Raw genomic sequence first — 14985 nt, forward strand, 5'->3', positions numbered from 1 at the left:
AATCAGAATACAGGTCAGGGTCAAGTGAAATATCAGGGACACTTAGAAGGTGAGGGTCTGGTCAGAATAAAGTTGAGCAAGGCTTCTGGGTGGCAACAGTCAGTAAAGCATCCGACTCTTGGTTTCAGCTTGGGCTGTGATCTCACGGTCATAAGATCAAACCCCATGTCCAGGGAGGCTGTTTCTGATTCTCTCTCCCTCCCCTGCTCCTCTCATCTCCCTCTCAAATAAATAAATAAATAAATAAATAAATAAATAAATAAATATTTTTTAAAAAGATATTAAGGGATGCCTGGGTGGCTCAGCAGTTGAGCTTCTTCTGCCTTTGGCCCAGGGTTTGATCCTGGAGACTCGGGATCAGCCCAAGCTGCATGGAGCCTGCTTCTCCCTCTGCCTGTGTCTCTGCCTCTCTCTCTCTCTCTCTGTGTCTCTCATGAATGAATAATTTTTTTTTTAAAGCTGCAGCCTGAAGGCCAGGCTTCTTTTTTTTTTTTTTAAAGATTTTATTTATTTATTCATAGAGACAGAGAGAGAGAGAGAGGCAGAGACACAGGCAGAGGGAAAAGCAGGCATCATACAGAGAGCCTGATGTGGGACTCAATCCAGGGTCTCCAGGATCAAGCCCTGGGCTGCAGGCGGTGCTAAACCGCTGCACCACCAGGGCTGCCCGAATGAATAAATTTTAAAAAAAGATATTAAGAATGAGGGTCAGTATCAGGATCATAGTAAGGAATAGGGTCAGGTAAGAGCATTAGTGTCTGGTGAGTTTTGGGGCCAAGGGCAGGGTCAGGATGAGAATGAGGGTAAAGTTCTAGGTCAGGGTCAAGGTCATAGTAATAATGAGGGTCAGTGAAAGTCAGGTACACATCAGAGTCAGATTCAAGGTGAAGCTCAGTGTCAAGGTGAATGTGAAGGCAGATGTCAGGGATATAGTGAGGAATAGGTTAGAGTCTACATGAGCATGAGGGTGAGTGTCAGGGTTTAGCCATGGTGAAGTTTAAATTTAGGTTCAGATTCAGAGTCAGGCTCAGCTTCAGTATGAGGGCAAAAATCTAGCTGAGGATCAAAGGAAAAGTCAGGGTCTATGTGAGTATCAGTAGCAGGCTCACATCAAGGTTAGGATCAGGGCAAACTTCAATGTCAGAATCAGGAAGGATCTTGGTTAGGGTCAGAATGAGCCTCTGTGACCAACAATGTCAGGTAAGCCTTAGAGTCAAAGTCCACTTAAGAATAAGGGTAAAGGTTAGAATCAATATTGAGACGAACACCAGAGTCAGAGTCAGGCCCACATGACAATGAGATTCAGACCACAGTGAAGGTCAGAGTCAAGAGCAGGGTAAAGACAACGGTCTGGATGACGGTAAGGATGAGAGTCATGGTGAGTGTAAGGGCCAATATCAGGTTCATGGTGACAGATAAGGGAGGTATAGATAGAGTTGAATCTCAAGGTCAAGTGTCCCGTGCATATTTTGAGGTGGAGGGTGGTTCTAGGTCAGTGTGGGTAAAAATCAAGGTTGTAAAAAAAAAAAATCAACGTTATAAACATGGTGAGGGTAAAGATGGGGGTGAAGTTCAGGAGAAGGTTAAGGTCAGATTCAGCTTGTGTGTCACAGTAAGTGTGACGGACCATTTGAATAGGAGAGAAATGATGGTCAGTACCAGAGTAAGAATGAGTGTACATTTTAGGGAAAGGGTCTGGTTGATGGTCAGGTTGCATAACAAAGAAAGAGTATGGTCATGCTGAAGGTAAGGGGGATGGTTGGAGTCAGGTAATTTTCAGGGTCAAGTTCAGGATTAGGATCAATATAAGGGTAGTATACACGGTAAAACACATTCAGAGCAGAGTGGCTTTTGGGCACAGCCAGGTTCAGGGTAAGGATAAAAATCAGGGTTAGTGTAAAGGTCTGGTTCAAGGTGAAAGTCAGGGTGATTATAAGGTTTGAAAAGAAGATCAGGGTCACATTCAAATGAGGGTCAGTGTGAAAGTCAGATCAGGTTAAGGGAAAGGGCAAGGATCCTGGTGTGGGTCAGCATTCTTTGAGGGTAAAGATTAGGTGAAAGCTCAGATGAAGCTCTGTGCAGGGTAGGTTTCAGGACAGGGCCAAAGGGAAAGAAGTGTAAAGGTTAAGAACACCTCAAAGCCAAATTTAGGATTGTCAACCAGGGATTAAATCTGGTTGAAGGTCAATTTCAGGGTAACTTCTCATGGGTGAGAAGGTCAGAGAGTGTTAGGGTGACAGAATCAGTTTGAAGAGTGGGGCCTTTTAAAGGGTGACTAGGTCAGGGACAAGGTAGAGTCAATTCTGGCTGTATCAATTCTGATGCAGGCTCAGGATCAGAATGATAGTTGGCGTCACAGTCAATTTGAGAGTAGGGTCAGGTTCAGCATCAGGTTCAAGATCAGAGTCTGCACAAGAGTCTACATGAATGCCAGGGTCAGGATAAAGGTCATAGTTAAGAACACTATGAGGGTCAGGTTTAGGACCTAGTGAGATTCAGGGTCTATATCATAGCTAGGGTGAAGGTCAGAGTGAGGACAGGTTCAGCGTAAGGATAAGTTGAATATCAAGGTCAGTGTCAAGGTAAAAGTTAGGTCAGGTGAAGTTCTAGGTCAATTTCATGAACAAGGTCAGTGTAAGAATCACAGTGAAGATAAGTGTGAGCATTAGGGACAGAGTGTCAGGATCAGAGTCAGGGTCAAGGTAGAGGTAGGGTAACATTCAGATTTGGTACAGTGACTGTGAAGATCAGGGTCTAACTCGGGCTTAGTGTCAGGGTCAGTTGAATGTTGGAGTCAGGTTTATAGTTAATGTGAATGCATATGTCAGTTTGGGATCAGGGAAAGGGGCAAGGTCATAGTAAGAGTCAACGTAATGGTCACCACAGAATGAAGGTGAAGATTAGTGAGAGGATGACATATAGTAGTAAGTCAGAAAAAGTATGAGAATGAGGGTCAGATTCAACGTCAGGGTCAGCATAAATGTCAGAGTGTTGGTGAGGGTAAGAGAGTCTAGTGAAGGTCAGAGTCAGGTTAAGGGTCACGTTGAGATTAAATATTAGAAGTGGGGTAAGGATCAAGCTCCATGCGCAGTGAAGAGTCTGCTTCTCCTTCTCTCTCTCCTCCCCTTTCTCTTGTTTGTTTTCTCTCTGTCTCAAATAAATAAAATATTTAAAAGAAAAAAAGATAAGTCTAGGGACACCTTGGTGGCTCAGTTGGTTAAGTGTCTACCTTTGGGGTCCTGAGCCCCACATCAGGCTCCCTGCTCAGCAGGAGTCTGCCTCTCCCTCTCTCTCTGCTCCTCCCCCAACTTGTACACTCTTTCTCTCTCTCAAATAAATAAATAAAATATATTGTTTTTAAAAAGGTGAGTCTAAAATTCATGGTCAAGATCATGGTGAAGGGAGGGATCCCTGGGTGGCTCAGTGGTTAAGCGTCTGCCTTTGGCCCACGGTGTGATCCTGGAGTCTCAGGATCAAGTTCCACATCAAGCTCCCTGCCTGGAGCCTGCTTCTCTCTCTGCCTGTGTCTCTGCCATTCTCTCTCTCTCTCTCTCTCTCTCTCTCTCTCTCTGTGTCTCTCATGGGTAAATAAAATCTTTAAAAAAAAAAAAAAAGATCATGGTGAGGGGCCATGTGAATCTGCAGTGCCCCAATAAGGATGAGAATCACAATTAGATAAGAGTCATATTCATAGACATGGTAAGATTCAAACTCGAAGTTGGCATACAGAGTATCAGGTTGAGTTTAAGGATCAACTTGAACCCTGACCATGCCCAGAACCTGACTTTGGTTAGCACCCTATCTTGAAAATATCCTGCTGTTGACCCTGATCCTAAACTAAACTCTGAACCTTACTCAACCCTAACCTTCATGTTGACTTTCACCATGACACTGGCCCTGATCTTGACCTTCAACTAGATACTGACTCTGACTATCAAGCTAACACCGTCCCTGAAATATATACACTCACCCCTATCTTGACACTGACAATCACCTTTTACCCTACCCCTATCTGTGTCCATTTCCAGACCTTGACCCTTATTCTGAACTTCAGCATCAGTCTAACTCTGATCTCCCTGAATTTCTTTTCTTTTCTTTTTTTTTTTATTTATGATAGTCACACAGAGAGAGAGAGAGAGGCAGAGGGAGAAGCAGGCTCCATGCACCGGGAGCCCGACATGGGATTCGATCCCGGGTCTCCAGGATCGCGCCCTAGGCCAAAGGGCAGGCGCTAAACCGCTGTGCCACCCAGGGATCCCTGATCTCCCTGAATTTCACTCTCAAACTTACCATTCCTATAAGCTTAACTCTTACTCTCACACAAACACTAATGTAGAACCTCCCCCTCATCCTGTACTTGACCCTGATCTTAATCTTCAACCTCACACTGACCTTATCTCTGACCATGAAACTGACACTGACACTCACCCTGACTCTGGCCTATACTTTCCCTAACTCAGAGTCTTACCTTCACCCTACATCTGACTTTGACTCTCACCAAAGTCTGAAACCTACTCTCACATTGACCTTGACTCTGTTGCTCATTCTGATGATGACACCAACCCACTCTTATCCTTAACCTGAAGCTAACCCTAACTCTGATCCTCCGATACAGCAGCTGACCCTCCACCTGATATTGATCTGACCTTGAAGCTAACCCTGAGACGTATCCTAACCCTGACCCTTTATAATGACCCTTACACTCATAACCCTGACTCTTATTATAACATTCAATTTGATGACGACCATTATACTAAGCCTGAGCCTGAACTTCACCATGGTCTAACCCTAACATCCTTACCTTCATCCTGACCTTATCCTTACTGTGTATGTGATGCCTACCCTTACACTGATCTTTACTCTGAATCTGACTCTGATCCTCACTGTGTACCTGACCTTCCCAGTGATCCTCACAATTCCCCCAATTACCTCACATGACCTTGACCCTAACCTAGAGCTTTACTGTCATTCATCCTGACGTTGTACTTGGCCTTAAAACTCATCTGACCCTCACGCTCACCCTGATCCTATTCCTTACCATTTTCCTGACACCGACCACCACATGCACCCTCAACTTCAGTCTTACCCTTCATATGTCCCTGACTCTGCATTTGATCCTGACCTTCAATTGCAGCTTAATCTTTTGTTTATCCTACTTCTTTCTCTTGACCCTCACTTTTTGTCCAGTTGCTAATCCTGAAGCTGAAACTGGTCCTTATCCTTATCCTGACACTGACACTCTTGCTTTTACAATGGCACATTGTGACACTGACTCTTACCTTGGCTCCGCCTTCACTCTGACCCTCACACTCATGTTGACTCTAAGCTTCTCCCTGACTATGATTCTTACTTTAACTATCATCTGAACTTAATCATCACCCTCACCCTGAGCTGACTTGACACTGACTCTCAACATGACCCTTATCATGATCTGACCTTCACCCTAACCTTGATGCTGCATCACACTCTCACCCTGACCATCACTTTTACCTTCTCCAGGACCCTCATGCTTAATCTGACTCTGACCGTGACATTGCCCTGACACTGTCTCTGACCTCTTGACACTTTGTACCTTACTTGACTGACACTCAACCTGACCCTGACCCTTACCAATACCCAAATCTTGACGACAATGCCGACCCTCACCCTGAACCTGACCTTAACCAAACGTTGACTCTGATCATGACTCTCTGCCCCTGACTCTGATTATACCTTGACTCTTATCTCACACTCATATTGAATGACCTTGACCCTCACCTTGACTCTCTCCCAAACATTGACTCCACATTTCACCTTGTCCTTGATCTTAAAGAACCTTGTTCCTAAAAACTGACACTAATCCTCACCCATAATTTGATCCTTATTTGGTCCTCACTCGGACCCTGACTCTTAACAGTGACACTAAAAGTAACCTTGATTCTTCCGGTGCCTGGGTGGCTCAGTCATTTAAGCATCCAACTCTCGGTTTTGGCTCAGGTCATGATCTGAGGGTCGTGAGATCAAGCCCCATGTCAGCCTCTACACTGGGTGTGGAGCCTGCTTATGATTCTCTCTCTCTCTAATAAATAAATAAGAGTAATCTTGATTCTTAACCTGACCTTGGGTATCACCTGGCTACCCATAATAAGTAGTCTACTCACCCTTATCCTGACTCTGACTTTACCTTCACTCTGACACTAACCCTGACACTGTACCTGACTCTCCCTTGATCTCACTCTGACAATAAACCCTTCACTGACTTTGATCCTCATTTTGACCCTGACATACACTTTGACCTTGATCCTGACACTGATCCTGACCCTTACTGTGACCATGATGCTCACATTGAGCATGACACTTATCCTTAATGATCATCCTCCCCTCGTCCATTACCTTCTCTCTGACATAAAACTTGGCCATTACCCTCATTGATATTCTGACCCTGACCTGAATCCTACTTTCATCCTGAACTTAACATTTCCTATTGTCATGAAATACTGGATCAATACCCTAATCCTGACCAGATTACCTGGTCACTGGTAATCCTGATTTCTGTTATGGTCACCCTGGCACTGACCCTGATTTCTGTTATGACCTCTGGCTCTGATGTGAACCTCATCATCATCATCATGAGTCTGAATATGAAATCTCATACACTTACATTCTAGTTTCTAGAATGTATTTTTGAAAACTGTGTATACTTCTGAACTTACACTTGAACCGCATGTTTTCAAATATATTGCTTTGATTTGTGTTAATATGATCCACCTCAAAATGAGAAAGAACGGTTGAGATGAATATGTGGTTCTCATTGATTTACCTCAGGTGGTGCATGGGTTCAACATTAACTGTTAATTGTAACCATCATTAAAAATTCTCTTTATAGGGGTGCCTGGGTGGCTCAGTCAGTTGAGTGTCCAACTCTTTACTTCAGCTCAGGTTGTGGTCTTGGGGTCATCATCTCGGGGTCATCATCTCGAGGTCAGGGGATGGAGTCCTGAGTCCATCAGTCAGGCTCCATGCTCAGCAGGGAGTCTACTTGAGATTCTTTCTCTCCCTCTGTCCCTTTCCCCTGCTTACTCTCTTTCTCTCTCTCTCTCAAATAAGTAAATCTAACAAAAAATTCTCTTTAGAGGCAGATGTTTGGTTTTGAGCTTGGTTTCTTCTTCACTGCTTGTCTGGTACACAAACATACAACTTTCAACTGTATTGGCTTAATTTGCAGTGAGAGCTTAGTGTGAGAACAATGTGTATGTATGTTCTCATTTTCACATATACAGTGTAAATTCCTCTTATCTTGTTGTAACTCATAGGAAGACAGAGAACTTGGGGTAAAGAATGTTTCTGAGCTTTTGGGGGGTTTTTTCTTCACAGAAATCTTACATAGGTCTCAGTTTAGGCAAACAAGAAATAGTATTGCAAACAATTCATATTCGTGCAAACTGGCTCAGTCTCTGATATTTCTTTCATAAGAAAGTTCTCATTGCTCCCTAAACTGAAATAAACATCAGGAAAGCAAAACACACTCATTTTAAAGGCACATTCTTACGTGCAGAAAAAAAGAGGACTATTGGGTCAGCCTGGGTGGCTCAGCGGTTTAGCCCCGCCTTCAGCCCAGGGTGTGATCTTGGAGACTTGGGATCAAGTCTTACATTGGGCTCCCTGCATGGAGCCTGCTCCTCCCTCTGCCTGTGTCTCTCTCTCTCCCTCTCTCTCTCTCTCATGAATAAATAAATAAAATCTTTAAAAAAAAGAGGACTATCTACATATTTTAATTGACCCCTTATGTCTTATATGCAAATGCCTCTGGATGATAATACATATATGTTCGTACTTACCTCCTCAAAAATTTTAATTAATATGAGCTAGTGCTCAAAATATTACCTGGATGGTCTTTAACTTTCTGGCCTCTAGGTGTCACTTATGTCTATAGAAAAAAGAAAGAAAAGAATGATTTCTTCAATTAAAGATAATATAGATAGTTGATTATAGTGGGTACAAAAATTACAGAGAGCTTCTACTTGATTTTTTACTTCTTAATTTTAGAAAGTTGTTGCAGTGAGTTCACATAGTAATTTAAAATGATATATATTGCTTTATTTAATATACTGATAAACTATCTTTTAAGCTTTATAGTTAAAAACTTTAAATTACCTAAGTATGTGTTTGTGTATCCACAAAGTACCCAATCACTGAATTGGCCCCGCTTTCTAATAACACTCAATCTAGAGCAAACCCTCACTTCCTTAGGCCCTCCTAAAATCACCTGATTAAAGCCCAAATTCTATAATGGGTACTTTCTAATGCCATCTAACTGAGACATCCTATGGTTCCCAGTTGGTGTATTCTCTCCCAGTGCAACCAGTAACAAGCCCAATTTATTCAATCACAAGTATGTTCCCAGTTGGGCTCAAAAGCAGTGACAAGTCAAATGCACACATGGACACAGACTGTGGTCAGTTTGGCCAGGGTTAGAATATCTTGGTTTTTCTGTTTGTTGGTTTTTTAAAGTCTATTTTTAAAATTTTTTAAAGATTATTTTTAAAAGATTTTATTTGCATGAGAGATAGAACAAGTGGTGGGGAGGGGCAGAGGGAAACAGAGCTGACTCCCTGCTGAGCAGGAAGCCTAATGCCAAGGCCAGGGCTGGATCTGAGGACCCTGGGGTCATGACCTGAGCTGAAGGCAAATGCTTATTTGACTGAGCCACCCAGGTGCCCCTAAAGATTTTATTTTTTTATTTGAGAGAAAGAGTGAGAAAGAGAGCACCAGCATGGGCAGGGGGAGCAGCAAAGCAAGAGGAAAAAGCAGGCTCCCTGAGAGAGCCCAACATGGAGCTCCATTCCAAGACCTGGGGATCACAGACGTGAGCCAAAGGCAGATGCCCAACCAACTGAGCTACCCAGATGTCCCTAGAATACCTTAATTTGCATTTTCAAAACTTTAAAATAATAGGAGATAAGTGCTTATTTTTAAGAAAGCTCAATGGTGTTAAAACTTTTGTTCTCTGGGTGATTTTTTATGACTATAGAAAAAGGTGGGTGATTAATTAAAAATACTAATTAATACTAGCTATGAGGCTGGCAGAGATAGAAAGGTCTATGTATAGGATAGTGTGCTTTAAAGCCACAGTCAGGGGCAGCCTGGGTGGCTCAGCGGTTTAGTGCTGCCTTTAGCCCGTGGCCTGGTCCAGGAGACCCAGGATCAAGTCCCACATCGGGCTCCCTGTATGGAGCCTGCTTCTCTCTCTGCCTCTCTCTCTCTGTCTCTCTCTCTCTCTGTCTCTCTCTTTCTGTGTCTCTCATGAATAAATAAATAAAATCTTTAAAAAAATAAATAAATAAAATAAAGCCACAGTCAGAAACTAAATTATCACCTATTTAGGAATATATATGAACGAATGAATTCCCAAATTCATAAAAATAATGCATAACAATATATCATTCCCTAAAATTTGTTATATCAATAATGTGCCAAAGGAATAAATTAGGATTTTTTTTAAAAGATTTTATTTATTTATTCATGAGAGACACAGAGAGAGAGAGAGAGAGAGAGAGAGAGGCAGAGGGAGAAGCAGGCTCCATGCAGGAGCCGGATGCGGAACTCGATCTGGGGTCTCCAGGGGTCATGCCCTGGGCCAAAGGCAGATGCTCAACCACTGAGCCACCCAGACGTCCCTGACTTCGGTTTTTCTTCTTCTAATGTTTTTGGAGGTTTTTTTTTTTTTTTCGGTTTTTCAAAGAAAAGTCCCTGAGTTATTTTACGGCCAGATCCACAGCAGTTCCTTTTGTCACCAAATCATCGGTCATTCTCAATGCTTTTTTGCACAGCCCTCAACAATTTGCGAGGCCTGACCTACTCGTGCTTGTTCTGGTCTAACACGGCCGCCGCGACGTCAGGTCTCCCTGGAAGCAGGGAGGTCAGGTCTCCCCAGCAGGTGGAGACGCCGAGCCGCTGCAGCGGTTGCAGCGCGCGCCCTCGGGCCTGCCCAGCGCAAGCGCGCGCTTTTTTTTTTTCTTTTTTTTTTTAAGATTTTATTTATTTATTCATAGAGACACACAGAGAGAGAAAGAGGCAGAGACACAGGCAGAGGGAGAAGCAGGCTCCATGCAGGAGCCCGACACGGGACTCGATTCCGGGTCTCCAGGATCACGCCCTGGGCTGAAGGCGGCGCTAAACCGCTGAGCCACCGGAGCTGCCCAAGCGCGCGCTCTTGAAAGAGCAAGTCCGGGAGCCCCGCCACTGCCCTCTGTGTCCTTCCTCCTTTGGAGGAAAGAGGAGGATGCCCCCCATCTCCCCGCTAGCCCTGGCATTCGCTGGCAGGTCGGTAACGGGCAGCGGGGGGATTGCTGGGGGGCCCTGTCCGCCCCCGGCCCACAGGAGTGGGGCTCCCCGCTGCACACTTTGCCAACCGCCTGCCAGCGAGCATGCCTTGAGGAGCAGGGGGAGGGTGACTTGGGCCAAAACAATTAAATTGCAAAAGGAGGGATCCCTGGGTGGCTTAGCGGTTTAGCGCCTGCCTCCGGCCCAGGGCCTGATCCAGGAGACCCGGGATTGATCCCACATCGGGCTCCCTGCATGGAGCCTGCTTCTCCCTCTGCCTGTGTCTCTGCCTCTCTCTCTCTCTCTGTGTGTCTCATGAATAAATAAATAAAATCTTAAAAAAAAAAAAATTGCAAAAGGATGCTGGGTGGTGGAAAACTTGCAACCCATCCCTGGGTCACGCTCTCTCTCTCTCTTCCTCCAAGGGAGGCAGGGCTGGGCCACAGGTAGGCCACCAGGTACAACCGCCTGGCCCTTGGAGGAAGTTTCGCCCCTGCACAGGAAGGCGAAAACCAGTGAGCCCCAGAAAGGGTTGATCTTACAAATTGCCAAGCTGATGGGAGTTCAAGGATCTTTGAGAGCCTTGTTAATTTTACTTTAAAATCATGTTCTCGGGACACTTGCGTGGCTCAGTGCTTGAGCATCTGCCTTCAGCGCTGGGTGTGATCCTGGAGACGAGGGATCAAGTCCCACTTCCAGCTCTTTGCATGGAGCCTGCTTCTCCCTCTGCCTATGTCTCTGCCTTTCTCTGTGGGTCTCTCGTGAATAAATAAATAAAATATTTTAAATAAATAAATAAATAAATAAATACATACATACATACTCTGTTCTCTTTATATTTCTTGAGGACTTGGATATGCAAGGACAGTGAAGTTTCCACGTAAAAGTACTTAACCCAAGTACTAGTAAAATGAATGTCTCTGTCATTAGAGAGGTAAATGAAAATTTACCAGGTGGGAAAGCAAAACTAAGCCATTACCTCCTCCCCAAGTATGGGAATAGCTTTACAACAGGGTAAAATTTCACTGCACCCTGGAAGTAAACACCAATGAACAAAACATATTTCTAAATCACCATAGAAAGTGTTAGTATGAAGTCCATTTGGAGGTGTCCACAGGGCACCTGTCTGTGACCCACCCTGTCCATTTTATCAGGATTGTGTGGTTGCCATGTAAGACTTGCTTTGAAAACATCTGTGGCATCTACACCTAAAACGAGGCCACCAGTGTTAATTGAATATTATTTCTGATTTATCTTTGTTTTATGGGTAATATCATGAAGAATTTTTGCTAAACTCCATTTTTCAAATGTTTTGGTATAATCAGCCATCCTGAGGTGCAGGGAGCAACTGAAACTGAATTAGAGACTTCTTTCAGACAGTTGGTAACAGCGTCTTTGAATTTCTCCAAGAGTGTTCTTGTCTGTGTGATTATAAGTTATTTATCTAGGTTAACCTTGTTTAACATAATGGTCAGCCCAAGCATTACTGTCAAATTATAGGTCTTTGCCTTTGACCTTTTATTTTTATTATAGCTATTTTCTTAGATAATAGCAAAGCATCTAAAAGTTCTTTAATGTCCAATTTATATAGGTTTTTCAAGGTTAGAAACACCTTTGTTTCTGAATGATTCTGAATTTGTGGACTACCTCAAAAGCACATTTACTATCAGTATAAATATTTGCACTTTTATTTTTTTGTGAGCTGGCAATGGCATATGAAGTAATTTAATTTCTGGAAATTGTCTGTGTCTAAAGGGTTAATTTAACTCTGTGATAGCATTTTTAACTTTAAATAAATACAACTAGGGGCACTTTGGTGGCTCAGTCGGTTAAGCGTCTGCCTTCAGCTCAGGTCATGATCTGGAGTCCCAGGATCAAGTCCCACGTCTGGCTCCCTGCTTGGCAGGGAGCTGCTTCTCCCACTGCCCATTCCACAGTGTGCATTCTCCCTCTCTCAAATAAATAAATAAATAAAACCTAAACTAACAAACAAACAAATAAATAAAAGTAGATCAAGGGTGACCTAGAAAATTACTAAGAAAATGGTTGAAGGGTATGCAAAAAGCATGGCATTAATATTAAAAGAACAGTTAATAGCTGGTGACAAAAAAGAACTTCTGATCTAGGCATAAAATAAGTCATTTTACACAAAAGGCCCAAATTATCATTTTATTTTTTTGGCACATTACTTATGTAACAAATTGTCTGCATCAAGACCTACATAGTCGGTAGAGCATGCAACTCTTTCTTTTTTTTTTTAAGATTTTATTTATTTATTCATGAGAGACACACAAAGAGAGAGAGAGAGGAACAGACACAGGCAGAGGGAGAAGCAGGCTCCATGCAGGGAGCCCGACGTGGGACTCAATCCCGGGTCTCCAGGATCACACCCTGGGCTGAAGGCAGCACTAAACTGCTGAGCCACCTGGGCTGCCCAGAGCATTGCAACTCTTGATCTTGAAGTTGTGAGTTCAAGCCCCACACTGAGCATAGAGTTTACTTTTTTAAAAAGATATATAGAGATATAAAACATATAGATAATTTAAATGATAGCTTTAAAATATGATTGACAATATAATAAATAAAACAATATGTAATCTTAAATTTATTATGTGAATGAACTGCATAACTGTTAAAAGTAAACAGAAAGTCATATCCTGTACACACACATCTGTATCTCTCTGCAGTGCTTGTACCCAGTATAATCAACTACCTATACCAAATACCTTTTTTATTATTCCTTTCTTTTTTTCCTCTAGATGTAAGAGATACCTAGAGGGCAGAAAGTTGAAAACCACCAGGTAATTTTTTTTTCTGAGCATTTACTTCACATTGATCAAAAGCTTTGAAAAAAAAAAAAAGAAACAAAAGCTTTGAGGACGCAAATACAAATTTATATGTATTGCTATCCAAAATTATTTGCATATTTTGCTAATCCACTGACATTTAAAAAACAAAGAGTCAATTAAAACTACATTTAGTAAACAGTATATTTTTATCTTCTTTTCTCTTTGTTATAACAATGTGTTTTTAAATGTTTTCTACCCTTGTGTTTATCTTGCTTTACTTGCAGAAACAATAAGGGGTTATTTTTGCAAGAATGTCTGAGACTGAGCTTGTTTATATTAGTACAGATTCTTTTCATCACTGCTCTTAGATTCTTCCTCATTTACCATACCCCATGGTAAGTATGTGCCTTGGAGATGAATGGCACACATTCATCCACGCTTGTGTTCATCTTTATTTACTCTATGAAGCACTAAGGAGTTTCTTTTAAGAGAAATGTCTGAGACTGAGCTTCTTTGCACTAGTACAGATTTTTTTCAATTCTACTTCTGTTTGCCTACATAGAGATGTATGTAAGGTATGACCAAGAAAACCTCAGATACGTTTATCTGCGTTCATCTGTGCATTCACTGCATTTTCTTCCTGTGAGTTAGAACAAGAGGAATCCAAGCTATATATGTGAAAATGAATTCAAATTTACACATTGTTCTGTATACAGTAACTTCTTATTGTGAGTTAAAGCAAATATCCTTGAAAATCATATTTGCTTGAACAGACTAGCAGTAAAGGAGAAATCAGACATTAGTTTCTACAGAATTTTTTTACTGACTGCTAGAATTAACCCATGCTTTATCTGAGGCAAATCAATGAGAACCACATGTTCTCCTCAACTGCACTTTCTTACTTTGAAGTAGACTATATTAATACCAGTCAAAGCAGCATGCTTAAAAACATGCATACAAATGTAAGCAAGTTCAGAATTATACATAGATTTTTAAACTATGTTCTTATTGCTAGTTATAAGAAATCTAGTTGAAACTAGCTTGTAAATGTACAAGATTTCATGTTCAAACTCAATGTGGTAATACTTAGGTCATTTTAAGGGTCAGAACCATTATGAGAATAAGAATCACATTGAGGGTTGGAGAGGGTCATTGGGTAAGATTGAGGGTCAGGGTCATGTGAGCTTTAGGATCATAGTAAGGATCCAGATCAGTGTTAGGATCAAGATCTGGGTCAGAGTGAAGGGTGCTTGGCTGGCTTAGTTAGTGGAGTGTATAACTCTTCATCTCAGGGTTGTGGGTTTGAGCCCCACGTTGGATGTAGAGATTACTTACAACTAAAATCTTTAAAAAAAAAAAAAAAAGATCTGGGTCAGAGTATATGTTAGGATCAAGTAAAGGGTCAGGGTCCGTGAGGCGGTTAGTGTCCAGATGAAGGAGAAGAGAAGGTCTGGTGCAGAATCAAGTGAGGGTAGCTGTAGATTTAAGGATCAGTGTCAAGGTGATGGTCACAGTGAGGGTCAGGTTGAGGATCAAAGTCATTGTCAGAGTCAGGATGAGGCTCCATGTGAGGTCAGGCTAAGAGCGAGGGTAAACATATGAATGAAGCTCAGGGTCAGGGTCAAAGCTAGGATTAGGGTTAAGGTGAAAATAAAGATGAGGCTGGGTAATAGTCATTATTCATAGGAAGGAACAGCATGAGGACCTGGGTCGGGATGAGAATTCTAATCCGATTAAGTGTCAGCGTGAGGTAAGAATCAAGGTATGTTCAGGATTAGGGTCATGTTGAGTTTCAGGGTCACACAGGATGAAGGTCAGGTTCAGGGTGAGAGTAGTGTAAAGGTTGAAGTCAGGGTATTGGTCAGTGTCAGAATAACGAATAGGGTCATGGTCA

At 42.4% G+C, this 14985-nt stretch overlaps 1 protein-coding gene across 2 annotated transcripts in view; it reads right to left on the reverse strand.

The window, feature by feature from the left end:
• The window catches only part of SLC25A26 (solute carrier family 25 member 26), a 196152-nt gene that overhangs the window by 151075 nt on the left and 30092 nt on the right, over positions 1–14985 (reverse strand). The window contains exons 1-2 of one of the 2 annotated variants that reach the window (XM_077858141.1): positions 9839–9903; positions 7864–7906 (exon numbers count right to left, since the gene is read on the reverse strand). The gene's annotated coding sequence lies outside the window, so the exon portion shown is untranslated. Of the gene's footprint in view, positions 1–7863; positions 7907–9838; positions 9904–14985 lie in introns of those variants that run through there. The other variant, XM_077858140.1, reaches the window with a different exon arrangement.

The sequence above is a fragment of the Canis aureus genome, chromosome 19 (genome assembly GCF_053574225.1).
Source record: "Canis aureus isolate CA01 chromosome 19, VMU_Caureus_v.1.0, whole genome shotgun sequence".
Classification (NCBI taxonomy): Eukaryota; Metazoa; Chordata; class Mammalia; order Carnivora; family Canidae; genus Canis; species Canis aureus.